Here is a 14,307-nt window from a genome sequence, read left to right on the forward strand (position 1 = left end):
TCGAATCTTTTTAGACCTAAGCAGCCCTCTGGTGGTTCTGTCCTGGGGTGGAGCAGACCCCTCCCGCTCAGGCTTCCGGTGAGCCCTGCTCTCTCTCATTATCTGGTTCAGTTTGTCAGAGAGCTCTGCACGTGGATTTGAGAACAAGTGCAAATAGTCATAACACTTTACTGAGTCTTCCCGTTTGTCATTGTCCCTTGGGAGTGTCTCTACCTTGGGAAGAAGGCAGTTCAGCTTCATCTAAGTATCCCTTGGTACCGAAGACCAGTCCTTAGGATGAATTCCTGCACATCATGTCTCTTAGGTTTCAGACCCGGCGCTCTGTGTTACAAAACTAGGCATAACACAACGCAATGAACATGGCCCCAAAGCCCTTTCCCATCTCCTAACAAAGCCCAGCTCTGACGGGATCTCCTACTTACAGTAAGAGGCTCGGCGTTTGCTCAAACACATCTTTAATCTCAGACAGAAAATTCCATCTGCAAACTTCCTCTGAATATTCTAGAAGCCTTCAAATTTCTTTATGTTTGCCAGCATAAAAATACCTTTGCTTCAATCATGGGAAATACAAAGGCATTTTCAAAGAAATGAGCAACACAAGAAGTGTTCTTTTTTATTTTATTTTTTTAAACTCCAACAGTTGACTTTTAATATTTGACGTTTGAATTTGTAGTTAGGGATCTCTTTACATTGGGTCTATGCACTTCTATAGCTAGAGAAAGAAGAGAGCGCTTGGGTTTATTAAAAGAATGACAAATGTCTTTGAGGGTTGCCGTGTCGTCGAGTTGGCGGCGTGGAGAAAGAGGAAGCTCTTCCTCCAGAGTCACTCTGCGTCTCAAGGACATCGCCCTTGGCAGAGCCTGGGGAATTGCTCATCCGCGTTGGAAGTTCCCCCAGATTTCCTCCTGAGCTCCCCCTTGACGGCACCTTGCTGACTCGCCGTTCCTCTTCGCGACCCTCGTGCACTGGCTTTTCTACATCCCATTTATCAAACTCAATTTCCTGGGAGATCTAGAAGGAGCTCTCTTGCAGCCAGATGTTCGTGGGGATTCCAGGATGGAGATTCTGGCCTGAGTCCAGGCCCTGATGCCTTTCCCGTCCTGCAAAGGGAAAGCACTGCGGGGAGAGCCCGGGGCTGGCAGGAGGAGGTCAGTAGGCGTCCAGCCCTGCTAGTCCATGACATTGGCTAAGGTACCATTTAGGGTGATAAGTGCCACAGCAAAGACCCAAACCTAGGTGACCTGAGGTTGCACGTGTTTATTTCTTATTCACTGAGCGGTCTGACATGGGCATTTCTTGTTACCGAGTAGCCTTCCGTGTGTGATCGAGGGACTTAGGCTTTGTTCATCTTGGGGCTACGCCTTCCCCTGAGTCCTCAGAGCCTCTTGGTTTAGCCCCGTTAAGTGGCCTTAGAGGGTGGGGAAGGTTTCACCCCATCTTAACTAACAGCCTGGCAGTGACGGGTTCTGCGTCCCTAAGGTCTCGTCATGGGGCCCAAGGAGAGGAAAGGTGACCTTGGAATCAAGGAATTGGCGAGTCAGTCACTTCCAGGTCATCGCCTGTGTGACTGAAGAGGCTGCCATCTTTGGTGAATGGTTAGCTCTCTCTGATCTGTTCTCAGCCTCCGTTTTCTCATGGAGGAATGAGAATTTGTCTGATGGGGAGACGGAGCTTCTAGAGATGTTGGATAAACTGCCCAAGGCCATGCAGCTGCTGAGTGACGAGGTCCCTCCTTGGAACGGTCTCTGGTGGCTTCCACGGCTCACCTCTGACCCCTTCCTCTTCATTCTTCCCTCAGACCCTATGTCTTAGTCAGCTTTTGTGTCACTGTGACCAACAGACTTGACAAGGACAGCTTAGAGGAGGGAAAGTTCAGTCTGGCTCCCAGTTTCAGAGGTTCAGTCCGTGGTGGCCCAACCCCACGGTTCTGGGCCCGAGCTAAGGAGGAGCATCATGGTGGACACGTGTGGTGGGGGAAGGCAGCTCAGAACATGGCAGCCAGGAAGGAGAGAGAGAGAGAGAGAGAGAGAGAGAGAGAGAGTGTGTGCACAAGGACTCAGGGACAGAATATAAATTCCTCAGTCACACTCCTGTGACCCACCTCCTCCCTCCATGTCCCACCTGTCCATAGTTACCACCATTAGACCATTCATATTATTAACCCACCAAATGGATTAACCCACTAATGAGGTTGCAGCTTTTATGATCTCATCATTTCACCTGTATTAATATAGGAGCTTTTGGGGAGATAACCTCATATTCAAACCAGAAGAGAGAGGAAGGGGCCTAGGACAGGTTATAGTCCCCAGGGGCATGCCCCCAAGTGGCCTACTTCCTCTAAACATGCCCTAATGGCCTAGAGTTTCCACCTTCCAGTAATCCATTCAGCTATCAATGGATTAATCCAGTGGGGAGGTCACAGGATCCAATCACTTCCCACAAACCCCACCACTTGCTTGCATTGGGGACCAAGCCTTCAACATATGAGACTTTGGGGGAATTTCCAGGTCAAACCATAATAGCTAGTCAATTAATCTCCTTACAAAGTGGCCCAACACCTGCCCCTACACTGTAGATTTACATGATACAATGCATGCAAAATAGCGTTCACAGTATCAGCACATAGTAGGCACTCAAATTACTAGACGCTTCCCACTTCTCTTCTGTCCTTACCACTTGTCTGGGTCCCTCCCTGGAAGCTCTGAGTCTGCACATTTTCTAATTTCAACAGCTTTTTGGATTGCAAACTCCATGTGGCTAAGGGTCACGTCTGTCTGGGTCCCTGGCACATCTGGAGCGGCTGACAGTATTGGTGGGGTAAGTCATTGAATTCGCCCGGACACCGGTTTAAGTTCTTCTCTTATTTATTTTGTATTCTCTCCAGGGCTTTCTTAGAACCAGGCAAGAAAAATATGCTCCGTGAATATTGTTTGGCTGGAATTATTATGAGAATGAGTGCGAAAAAGAGGCAAAGGTCCTGGGGTCTAAACAGAAAGGAGCCTGAGATGAATTCATTCTGGGTCTGTTAATTGTGGAGGCTGCCAGTTCTCAGAACCAGAGGGCTTCATAGTTTTCTTGGCTTGTACATATAGAGATTTATGAGAGTCTGTTTTAAGAAATGTATTCAGGATCATTGACTCCAAAGAAATTGTGGAGCACAAACCATTTTCTCCTTGGAAGGACAGATTAAAAGGTCAGTCATTTTAAAGTCAGTAAAATAATGCTTTCTCTCTTTGGTTTCCTTCCCCCGGCTTCTTTTTTAACACTCTCAGGGGACTGGCTGGGACTCAGTGAGCCACGTGGCATTCACTGTTCCTAGGACCTGGGTCTCCGACTTCCCCTCTCCACCAGTCTCCTGTCCATTTGGTGGGTTCCTTGGGCTCCCGTGGAACATGGCAGCTTTGAGGGGTTGCTGGCTACTTGGCAGCCACTGCTGGGGGAGAGCAGGGCTAGCCCAGTGGATCTGGGGGGAGTGAACATTCCTGAGTTGATGCAAATTGATATTTGTCTTGCCAGCACGGTTCCATTTTCCAAATAATAATGAATTAGCCCAGACCTACTGAGAGCTTAGCGTGCAAACATGATGCTAAGCATGGATACCACCTCTGTCATCTAATCCTCATCATTCTCCTCTGAATCAGGTACCATCGCCTTCATTATCATTTTTAGTTTTACAGGTGGGAAGCTGAAGCACAGAGAGGTTAAGTAACAGTTCCAATTGTTGCACAGCTCAGAAAGACTAAGTCAGACCTCAACCCAAGTACTGCTACACTGTGGGCACTGAGAAGAAAGGGCATCTGAGTGCCCTTGAGACCTCAGTTCCAACAGTTTCACATCCCATGCCATGGTTAAAGTGGAGAAGTTTGAAAAACCACTCCATCAGGGGGTACTGATAGCTGTGGAGTTAGGGACTGCATGGGCACAAGCAAGAATTGTTCAGTGATTCCCTTCTTGACCTCCTTGCTGACCACAGGGTTGCTCCAAGATGCCCCGTTTAGGGTTAAGCACATGGGCTGTGGACCGTCTCCTGTTTCTCCTCAGCTCTCTGAGCCTTGGATCTGGAGCTAATCTGACCTCAAGCATGAGGGTCATAAGAGGGAAGTGTTCAAGGGTTGAAGTGGAAGTTCAGAACACGTGGCACCAAGCTTGGCACCCAGGTTGCCAGGTGTTGGCTCCCAGCTGAGCCTTCTCACTTGATCTTCCTAGAACGGTTGTCCCTGGTAGGACTGAGGCTGGTCTGCGGTCCTCGCACACCAACGTCCATCTGCCGCTGTTATCTCACCTGCTTCCAAACTCCCTGGATGATTCAAACCCTCTCAAGCTCCCAGTAGCCGGGCATGTGGATCAAGGGTGCTCCATGGAGGGTGCTGACCACCCCATGACGGTGAGATCTGAGATCTAACTTTGGTGCTGCAACAGAACCAGCCTCTTGAGCCCTGTAGCCTTGGACATGTCTAAGTCCACCCCGGCGGGGGGCGGGGGGCGTCACTGCCCTGTCCAGCTCGCCAGAGGTCTCTGCACCGGGGCTTTCAACCATCTCAGCCAATAAAATCAAGTGTGACTTGGCTTTCAAGTGGCTGGGCATTGTCTGCAAAGTGATTATTGATCATGAGCAGAAATCATGGGTCAGCATGACCCAGAAATTAAGAGCATGAGTTCTGTCTAGATTTAAGTTCTGGCATTTGTCACTCACTGTGTGACCTCAGTTTTCCATCTTTACAATCGAAATAGTACCAGTATGACTCTCATAGAGCACTAACACTTTGGGGTGTGTGTGTGTGTGTGTGTGTGTGTGTGTGTGAGAAGATCAGGAAATTTATTTTATGTAAACAGCACTTAGAGTGGGAGTTATTTTAGGGTGAATATGTCTGTAAGTCGTGGGCATGGATGTAGTCTAACTTGTGATTCTACTTTGAAGCACTTCCAACCTTGTTCTGTACTTAGGAGCTGTGCGACCCTTACTGAGCTACTTAATGTCTCTGACCTCCAGTTTCTCCTCACTTGTAAACTGAGACTCAGAGCCCCACACCCTTGCCACACTTGCCCTCCCGTCATGCACTTGGGTTCTCTGCATTGCCCTTTGTCCCAGTTAAACCGTTCCGTGGGATATGCTAAGCCGTCATCAGAACATGAAGCTCCCCACCACCACACCCAGACCTCACCTTTCACATCCTGGCTCCTGTCCGTGCCCCTGGTAATAACAGTGAGATGTGGGTTTATCTAGGGATCCTCCCAACGGAACATAGTGTGAGAAGTTGGTTGTGAAGATCGGCCAGACAGAGAAGGTTCCTGGGGGGTAAGGAAAGCTAAGATGTTGAGAAACAGGAGTGGAGGGAGACCAAGAGGGGACAGGGTCCTGTGATGTAGAGGGTGACATTTGCTTTTGGTCCATTTAAATCTCAGCTATGTGACAGGAGTCCCTTGCTGTCCCCAACACTGGCTACGGATTCTATATCATTATCATTTGGCAGGGGGATGCTGCTCTCCAGGAAGGGTGCCGGCACCTTTGTGTTTCCAAGGAGGTCACCTCCGGCCTAGCGTGTTCTGTTCAGACACAGGAGTCACGTCACAGGAGGTGTCGGGAGAAAGCTGAGCACCGAGACCAAGTCGTCCAACGCGCTGTCCTTAGGCTTGGGAAGAGGCTGGGAGTGGAGGTGCCCACTGGCTCTTGTGTCCCTCGGGGGTTTTAGTCTGGGTCTGGTGATCTGACCTGAAACACAAGGGGCTCTTGCAGAATGAGAAGTGGTGGCCCTTGGGTCAGGGTGTCATGGCCCCTCGGGACCACAGCAAAATGCTCCTTGGACTCGGATATAAACAGACCCTGGCAACCTGGAGACGCCTGGACACGCAGTGACAGCAGAAATTGGGCCATGGCTCCAAGACTCTGCCCCTAACAAACAAATCCTACACAGCTTCAGCAGAGCCGAGCCTGGCTGTGGGTCCGGGGGCTGGGAGACACAGGGCCAGTGTAGCTGTCAGCCGCCACCTGGGAGGGCACCCTGGCCAGTCCTGGTGCTCAGGCAGAGTCAGGGAGCCTTTGCTGCTGGCCCTGGGTCCGTGGGTGGCTAAGTCACCTAGTCACTTCCTAGTTCCTGCCACGGCCTGGCCCTTGTCTCTAGAAAGGGTGAGTTCATCTTGTGACTGGACAAGACTCATCCAAGGATAAAATTCTGATTAAAACAAAACCAACCAACAAACAAATCCCCATTCCTGGGAAGTGGGTCCTGGCTCCCTTCTCCCCGGACTCCCAGGGCTGGACATGGGCCCTCAATCCCAGTGCCATCCCCATTCAAGTTGCTGGGCTGCCGGAAACTTGGCCTCGCCTATGGAGCCTGGTCTCTTTTGTTCTGCCCGAGTGGGCAGCCCTGGCCATCCTCCCCTGCCCTGCCCTGGCTGGGCTCTGGGGAGGAGATCTGGGCACCACGAGGCTGAGCAGGGAGGAGCCCAGCTGCCCCCACCGCCCTGCTCAGTCTGGTCAGGCTCCCTGCCTGAAGGGGCCTCTCCTTGTGGCGGAGGCAGGACTGAGGTTTCCAGGGAGTGTCCGGTGGCCTCTGTGTGCTCCTGTCACTCTCAGGCCAGCCTCCACGAAGGGGGTGGACAGTGGTTTCACGGGGCGCTGTGTCCAGCTGGGCTTTCTTCTTCCTTCCCGCCTCTGCCCATGCGCGCTCCTCCACCCACACGCATCGTCCTCTCCGTCCTCCCCCCAGCTCCCTGGTGCTTTTCCTCTTTGGGGCCCATTTTAGGCCACTTTACTCCACCCACCCGGGGCACTGCATCCGCCCCATCGCAGCCCCTTCTGTACCCGAGCGTCCTATCGCAGGAGCGGTCAGGTTTTAGAAAACCGCATCACACTTGAGTCGAAAGTACCGAGCCTCTGCTTCTCATGAGCTGTGAGACACCCCATCTCTCAGCTGCTGCGCCGTGTTGTGAGACGTGGAGGGCAGAGTCTCGTCCACAGGGGATGGCAGGAGCCCAGACGGAGATGCAAGTGGAAGCTTCTTATAAACCAGAAGTGTGGCCGGGCCTGGAGGCTCATGCCTGTAATTCCAGCATCTCTGGAGGCTGAGGCAGGAGGATCACAATTTAAAGGCCAGCCTCAGTAACTTAGTGAGGCTATAAGCAATTTGGTAAGACCTGGTCTCAAAATTTAAAAAAAATAAGAAAAAAGAACTGAGAATGTGGCTCAGTGGTTAAACGCCTTTGGGTTCAATTCCCAATACAAATAAACAAACAAATAAGTAAATAAATACTCCAATATAAAGACATGTTGTGATTAACATGATTGTTATGGAGGATGCACTATGTTAAGAGCCGCTGGGATCTCCATCTTCTAGAGTCTTGAAATTGGTAACATGGAAAATATCTGTACCCTCATTAAATATATGCGGCAAAAGGTGTTGAGTATTATATGTATAGCGCACTAAGGAAGCTACAAGGACTGTTCCCTTAACGTAGTAAAGGGAAATATTGCATCCCAACCTGGGGTGTGTGTGTGTGTGTGTGTGTGTGTGTGTGTGTGTGTGTACTTCACAGAGAAAATGCAGTTCGGCGGATCCTGGAAGTAGGGCTGGCATCTTGCCAGGCCAGGGAGTGGCACCAGCAGGTAAGTCACTTCTCTGAACCTGAGACTCCTCCAACATAGAAAATGTGATAGAAATAATAGCTACCTCACACCTGAAAACGAACACTCACAGCAAATGTTTATGCAGTGGCCCCTCAGCTACAGGGGACATGTTCCGCCACCCCCGTGGGTGCCAGAAACCATGGGCAGCACCACCCTGTGGACAATATGTTTTGTCTCCTACACACCATACACAAACTTAATGCTTTTTCCATCCTAACTAAACACTTATCTCACTATGTGGCCATGACTTTTGCAGTTTGAGGTGTGACAGGAAACTAGCATGACTTTCCTTTTCCTTCTCCCCGATTTTGTCAACAGGAGATTCATTCTTGACAGAGATCTTAGTGACCTATAGCAGACTCTTTTTCATTCCTTTTTAAGTCCAGAACTTTCACCTTTTTTACCTTAAAGAAAGCAGATTAGAGCTTCTCTTTGATACATCTGGATTGTCGACATCACTTCTCTTGTGCTTTGGGGCCACTAAGTAAAATAAGGGTCACTGGAACACAGGCAGTGGGTTGACCTGCCCGCTGCTCTCTGGCCCTCAGCCTGTGGAAGCTCTTCACCCCTCCAAGGCTGAGCTTCTCACCTGTGAGATGTTGGCAATGGACCTGCCTCATAGGTTTTGGTGAGGCTTCCAAGAGAGCACTCAAGACAGAGCCCAACAGAGCGCTGCCCCTAAGTAGAGTTTGTTCCTCTCGTGGTGCTGTGGGGTGTTGGGTGTGATGGTTTGATGTGAGGTGCCCCCCAACAGCTCATGGTGAGACAACACAAGGAAGCTTAGAGGTGAGATGACTGCCTGATCGGTGCGTGAATCCCCTGATAGGGATGAACTGAACAGGAGGAGGGTTTAAAACCTTGTTCTAGTTTAGACACGGGGTGACCTCCAGTCGCCATCTCCTGAGCTGCTCTCCTCCCCCTCCCCCTTCCCCCGTGATGTCCGCCTCACCTGGGGCCAGAACAACGGAGTCGGTTGTCTGTGGACTGGGACCTCCGAGACCATGAGCTCCAAATACACTTTTCCTCCTCTAAAATCATTCTTTTCAGGTCTTTTGGTTACAGAGACGAAAAAGCTGAGTGAGACACCAGGTAAGGGGCGCTTCCTTGGGCCTTTGAAGAGAGAGTGGGGAGGAAGAAGTTCCTTAAAAAACAAACCAATCAATAAAGGGGCCAAGGATCTGAACACTTCTTAGAAGAGGGTATACAATCAATGAACACATATATGAAAAAATGTTCATCATCTCTAGCAGTTAGAGAAATGCAAATCAAAAGATTTCATCTCACTTCTGTCAGAATGGCAGCTCTTATGAAGACAAGCAACAATAAGTGCTGGCGAGGATGTGGGGAAAAAGGCACACTCGTACATTGCTGGAGGGACTGCAAATTGGTTCAGCCAATATGTAAAGCAGTATGGAGATTCCTTAGAAATCTGTGAATGGAACCACCATTTGACCCAGCTATTCCTCTCCTCGGTCTATACCCAAAGGACTTAAAAACAGCATACTACAGGGACACAGCCACATCAATGTTTATAGCAGCACAATTCACAATAGCTAAACCGTGGAACCAACCCAGATGCCCTTCAATAGATAAATGGATTTTTTTAAATGTGGCATATATACACAATGGAATATTACTCAGCAATAAAAGAGAATAAAATCATGGCATTTGCAGGTAAATGGATGGAGTCAGAGAAGATAATGCTGAGTGAAGTTAGCCAATCCCAAAAAAACAAATTCTGAATGTTTTCTCTGATATAAGGTGACTGACTCATAGTGGGGTAGGGAGAGGGAGCGTGGGAGGAATAGATGAACTCTAGATAGGGCAGAGGGGTGGGAGAGGAAGGGAAGGGGCAGGGGGTTAGCAAGGATGGTGGAACGTGATGGTCATCATTATCCAAAGTACCTGTATGAAGACACGAATTGGTGTGAATATTCCGTGTATAAAACAAGAGATATGAAAAATTTGTGCTCTATGTGTGTAATATAAATTGTAATGCATTCCTCTGTCATTTATTTTAAAAATCAATAAAAGAGCAATAAATAAATAATATATAATTTTTTATTTAATAAAAAAGAGGTCCACCTTTGTACAGCAGGTTAGAAGCAGTGTCAGTCCTCCTGGCCCTGGGTTCCTCCTCAGTTCTACTAGACGAGCTGACACTCTGCGTGCCAGTCTGGCCTCCTCCTGTCTTTCCCCTTCATGTCCAGGCTTAGCCGTTTGTAGAGAGCTCCCGGGGTCCACACTGCTTCACCACAGAAGCACAGCCAAATTAGAGGCGTAGCTGTGGAATTCACCACGGCTGCATGCCTGACAGCTTCCCACTGTGGACCGGGAAATAATTACTGTCAGTAATTAGAATTAAATTGCTCTTGTCAAAACACACAGAATTGCAAAGCCAGCACTGAGGCTCCTGGATCCCTTAGTCCCAGTGGCCACCCTCCCTCCTCTTGGCCTAGCTGAGAGCCATGTGGTTTCCCAGACATTTCCTGTCCATTCTGGACTCCAGGTGTGGGTCACCCGCCATTAGCCATCATCCTCATCACATGCAGAAAGTGAGAGGTGGGGGCTCCTGAGCTCCTGTTTTCCTGGAGAGACCCACGGAACGTGGATGATGATAATAATAGTGGCTGCTCATGGCAGTTAGACAGAAGGACACCAAACCAGAAGGTTTGGTTTCTAGAAGGTTGTGCGCAGTAAAGGCACCTTGCAATTTCACAGAGAAAGAGAGAGAGAGAGAGAGAGAGAGAGAGAGACCACCTCTATTGTCTCTCTTTAGTTGTGACAGTAGTACAAATCTAGTTCTGATAATTTAGAAATTGAGAAAAATATAAAGAAGAACATTTTTAAAAAAAAATCTCTCAAATCCCAATACACTGCAGTGATTGCTACTCATATTTGGAGTGTTTTCCTCTGTCCCTTCTCTCTGCGTCTCTGTCCTGCACCCACCCTCTGAAGTTAACTTGATTCTCTCTTCAGCTCATCAGGAAAATCCAAGTGCCCAAGATCTTTTTACTTCCATTTCATTTTTTGATTGACTCATAATATTTGTGCCTATTTATGAGGCAATGTGTGATTTTTTTTTTATTCATGTGTATGTTGCATAACGATCTGTCAAGGTGATTAGCACATCCATTGCCTTAAACTTTTATCACTTCTTTGGGGTGAGTACTTGCAAAATCCTCTTTTCTGGGTGTTTTGAGAAATGCAATGCATCCTCGTTAACTCCTCAGCCTCCTTGGTACACAACAGCAGAACGCATTTCTCCTCTCTGACTGTAACCCTGGGCCTGCTGGCCAAGTGACATATTATGTTAAACTTCTGCCTTCCAGCACATGAAGGACTGGCTTTCACTTGCCCTGGGAGAGAATGGATGAGCCTCATTTCTCCCCCGGGGTGGGCTGCAGGGCTGGAACTCCAGGAGGAGGGGCCTGAGTCTCTGTCCAGAGATCTGGGAAGGATGGGCCTTGAGGGAGACTCATGCTTTCCTGTACTGATTCTGTCACTCTGAGTTCTCCAGTGACCTCAAGAAGAAAAGTGATCTGCTCACTTACAGTTGGAGAAGCCAGATTCCATCTGCAACTGAGCTTTGTGGGTGAAGTGTGCCGGTTACACTGGTTCTCTTGCTGGTGACATCAGGCGGATGTCACCGTTTCTGCTGAGGTCCTGTGCATGTTGGAGCACACACTTCCTTATAGCATCTCTGGGCTTCTCTGGGTCCCTTGGGTGGACATTTCTGGATGTTGGCTGGGCACCATCAGGGCCAATGACTGTGGTGATGGGGAAGAAGTGTCCCCTGGGAAGCTTCTTGGCTTTGCTGTGTCTGGGCCGGGGGCCCCCCAAGCTAACTGTAGATCTGCTGCCAGAGGTAAATCCAACAGCCACGGTGGGGTGGCTCCTGCTGCCAAGTCTCAAAACACAGCATCCTTTGAATATTTACCTCCATATCTTGAGCGGGGCCACCTTGTGAAGTTGATGTCACCACCTTTGCCTCAGATTCCACTTCTTGTGCAGAAGGATGAGTCTCAGGCTCCATGAGAGCAGGGCATGGCCTGCAGAGAGTGCGCAGATCTAATTGCTGCCAGACCCTGTTTCTCTTCTTTCTGCTCCAACAAACTAAACTAGTGCCAATCCCTATGTGCCTCTGGTTTTCTACCAAGAGCTGCCTGGGAGGCTGGTGATTTCTCGTGCCCTATTGCAACTGTCCAATCTCTCCTACCCCAAAGCGGCTGCATCCTGGGCTACTTGACCAAGCATGCTCATATACGTCCTCATTCTGCAGCTCTTAGCTGGCACTCCCTCTCCTTCTCCATGTGAAGAAGCACAGATACCAAACACATTGTTGAGTGATCATTTGATTGCTATGTGACTATACTCCGGAATAACTACCACAGGGTCCATGCTCCCACTGCATCCTGCTGCCTGGCACGATAGGTGCTGAGGAGAGTTCAATACATGAATACTGAATTGCAGATTAGACTGATGTTATTCTAAGGAAAGACTTGAATCTTCTATTAGAAAAGGAAATTGTTTGCATGCTTTTCTTCTTCAATGTTGAGAACCAACCAGCTTTGCAACACTCTTCAGTGTTCTTGTGTTTAAGAATCTCTGCTTCACTCTGATTCCTCCTGTTCTATTTAAATAATGCATAGTGGATGGAGACCTCACCAGGCAGAGAGAGACATTAAATCTTCTCCCTTGGGCAAGAGAGGCAGGCGACAGGAGGAGCCTGGAGCTGCATGCTTTCTGTAGGAGTGAGTCCAGGATGGCCCTCCTAATGAACGCCGCGGGTACTGGCTCCCTGCTTTATATTTAGGATCCAGGGACCCTGGGCAAAAGCTTTCTCATCACTCTTGATACAGATGTTCTTGTCCTTCCGTTAACTGGAAACTGGAGGTAATTACTGGCAGAAGAGCAGCTCTGTGAGGCACATTAGGCTAGTGAGAACTTCAGTGGACCGCAAATTGCACCTCTAATTAGGCAGTTGCTGATGCAAAGAGATCAGAATTTAGTTGACAGGCTCACTCAGGGCCAGAGCAGCTCCCAGCTGTAAGTGGTCTGCAGTGGTGTGGGAGGAGGAGAGGGGATGGGGAAGGGAAAAGGCTGGGTGGGAGAGACAAGAGCCAGAGAGGGGATGAGAGGGAGAAATGGAAGGAAGGAAGGAAGGAAAGGAGGGAGGGAGGGAGAGAGGAAGGGAGGGAGGGAGGGAGGAAAGGAGGGAGGGAGGGTTACCCCTCTTCAAACCCAGATTCTTGCAATCAAGTCAGGAAGATTTCAGACATCTTGCTCAGAGTAACAGGAATGAGTTTATTGAAGGGATAGGAAAGGGGAAGGGGACACTCTCAAGGGAGAGAGTGGGTCCTCTCACAGGAGGGATGTGCTTCTCCTGCACTCCAGTTTTACTGGGGATCCCAGAGAAGTTTCCAGAGAGTCCTGCCCAGGTCTGCCTCTTGACTTTTGACTGACATCAGGATGACATCAGAGACTTTCAAGTCCCCACTGCCATGGCAACTCTAGGTCACCTTGGCCCCTGCTGACCAGTTCTAATTGGATTCTTCACCATAAATTCCTACAGATCTTTGGGTTATGAGGAACTATCCTTATCTCCCAGAGTTTCAGGATCTGGCCACAAAAGTCTCCTGGGTTCTTTCCATCTCTGGCCTGCATTTCTCCTGCAGGTAATAGGTAATTTGTGGAGGAATGTGAAACAGCCTGTCCATTTAGGTCAGGCCGGGCTGCAGGTAAATCGCTTCTTGGAAAAGAAGGCACATGGGGGTCAGCGCAGGGGGTCCACTTTATGGAATTATTCATTCACCTTGCGTTCCCATCACCCACGTCTGCCTGTTCCCTAATGGGAGGAGGGAGAAAGAAAGAAATGAAGAAAGGAAAGAGATAAAAAAGACAGAGGGGGGAGTGAGGAGGGAGGGAGGGCTGTCTGTCTTCGCTTCCTATGAGTAGGAAAAAAAAAAAAAGCACCAGACTGCATTTTGGAAGGATTGCACACCAACCTTTGCTGTCATGATTTTGAAAAACCATTTGGCAGTAGCTACTAAAGCTAAACATATGCCTCATCTATGGCCCAGGAAATCCTCGCCAAGGTTTATCTGTGAGAAGCACGCTCACCTGTCCAACCCCAAAGAATGGACTAAGAGACACAAGGCACAGCAAAAAGTGAAGCTTTACTTCATTCAGTCATGCAAGACCCAGTGTCTGAAGGGAGCAGGAGAGTCAGCATTTTATCCCCAAGGTCCCTCCCCTGTTCCTCATTGGCTGCACAATCTTCCTGTCCGTCACCAGGTTTTCCTGTCTCCTATTGGGCTGTTTAAAGAAGTATACCTGGGTGTGGGGGGGTCCCCACCTCCCTTTGTTCTCTCATGTTGGGAATGTCCTTTGAGTTGATGTCTGTTGGTCAGGTGGGCCCCTTCCTTCTCACCGCCTGCTGTCAGGGGGCTGTGAATTGTTTCATTTTTACTCTGCTAACTCCTCCCACTGCCTTTCTTACAGCCCAGGTCCTTTTACATTTGAAGCTAAACGCTGGATTCTGAAAATTGGAGTCGCTGGGCTTTCTATTTCTCGACTATCTCAGAGGAATGAGCACACGTGCTCACCAAAGGCACGTCCAGGAATCCACAGCAGACTCTGCACACGAGGCCCCCACTGGAAACAACCCTGAGGTCCAGCCA

The sequence above is a fragment of the Spermophilus citellus genome, assembly GCF_964194105.1.
Source record: "Spermophilus citellus genome assembly, chromosome: 10".
Taxonomy (NCBI): Eukaryota; Metazoa; Chordata; class Mammalia; order Rodentia; family Sciuridae; genus Spermophilus; species Spermophilus citellus.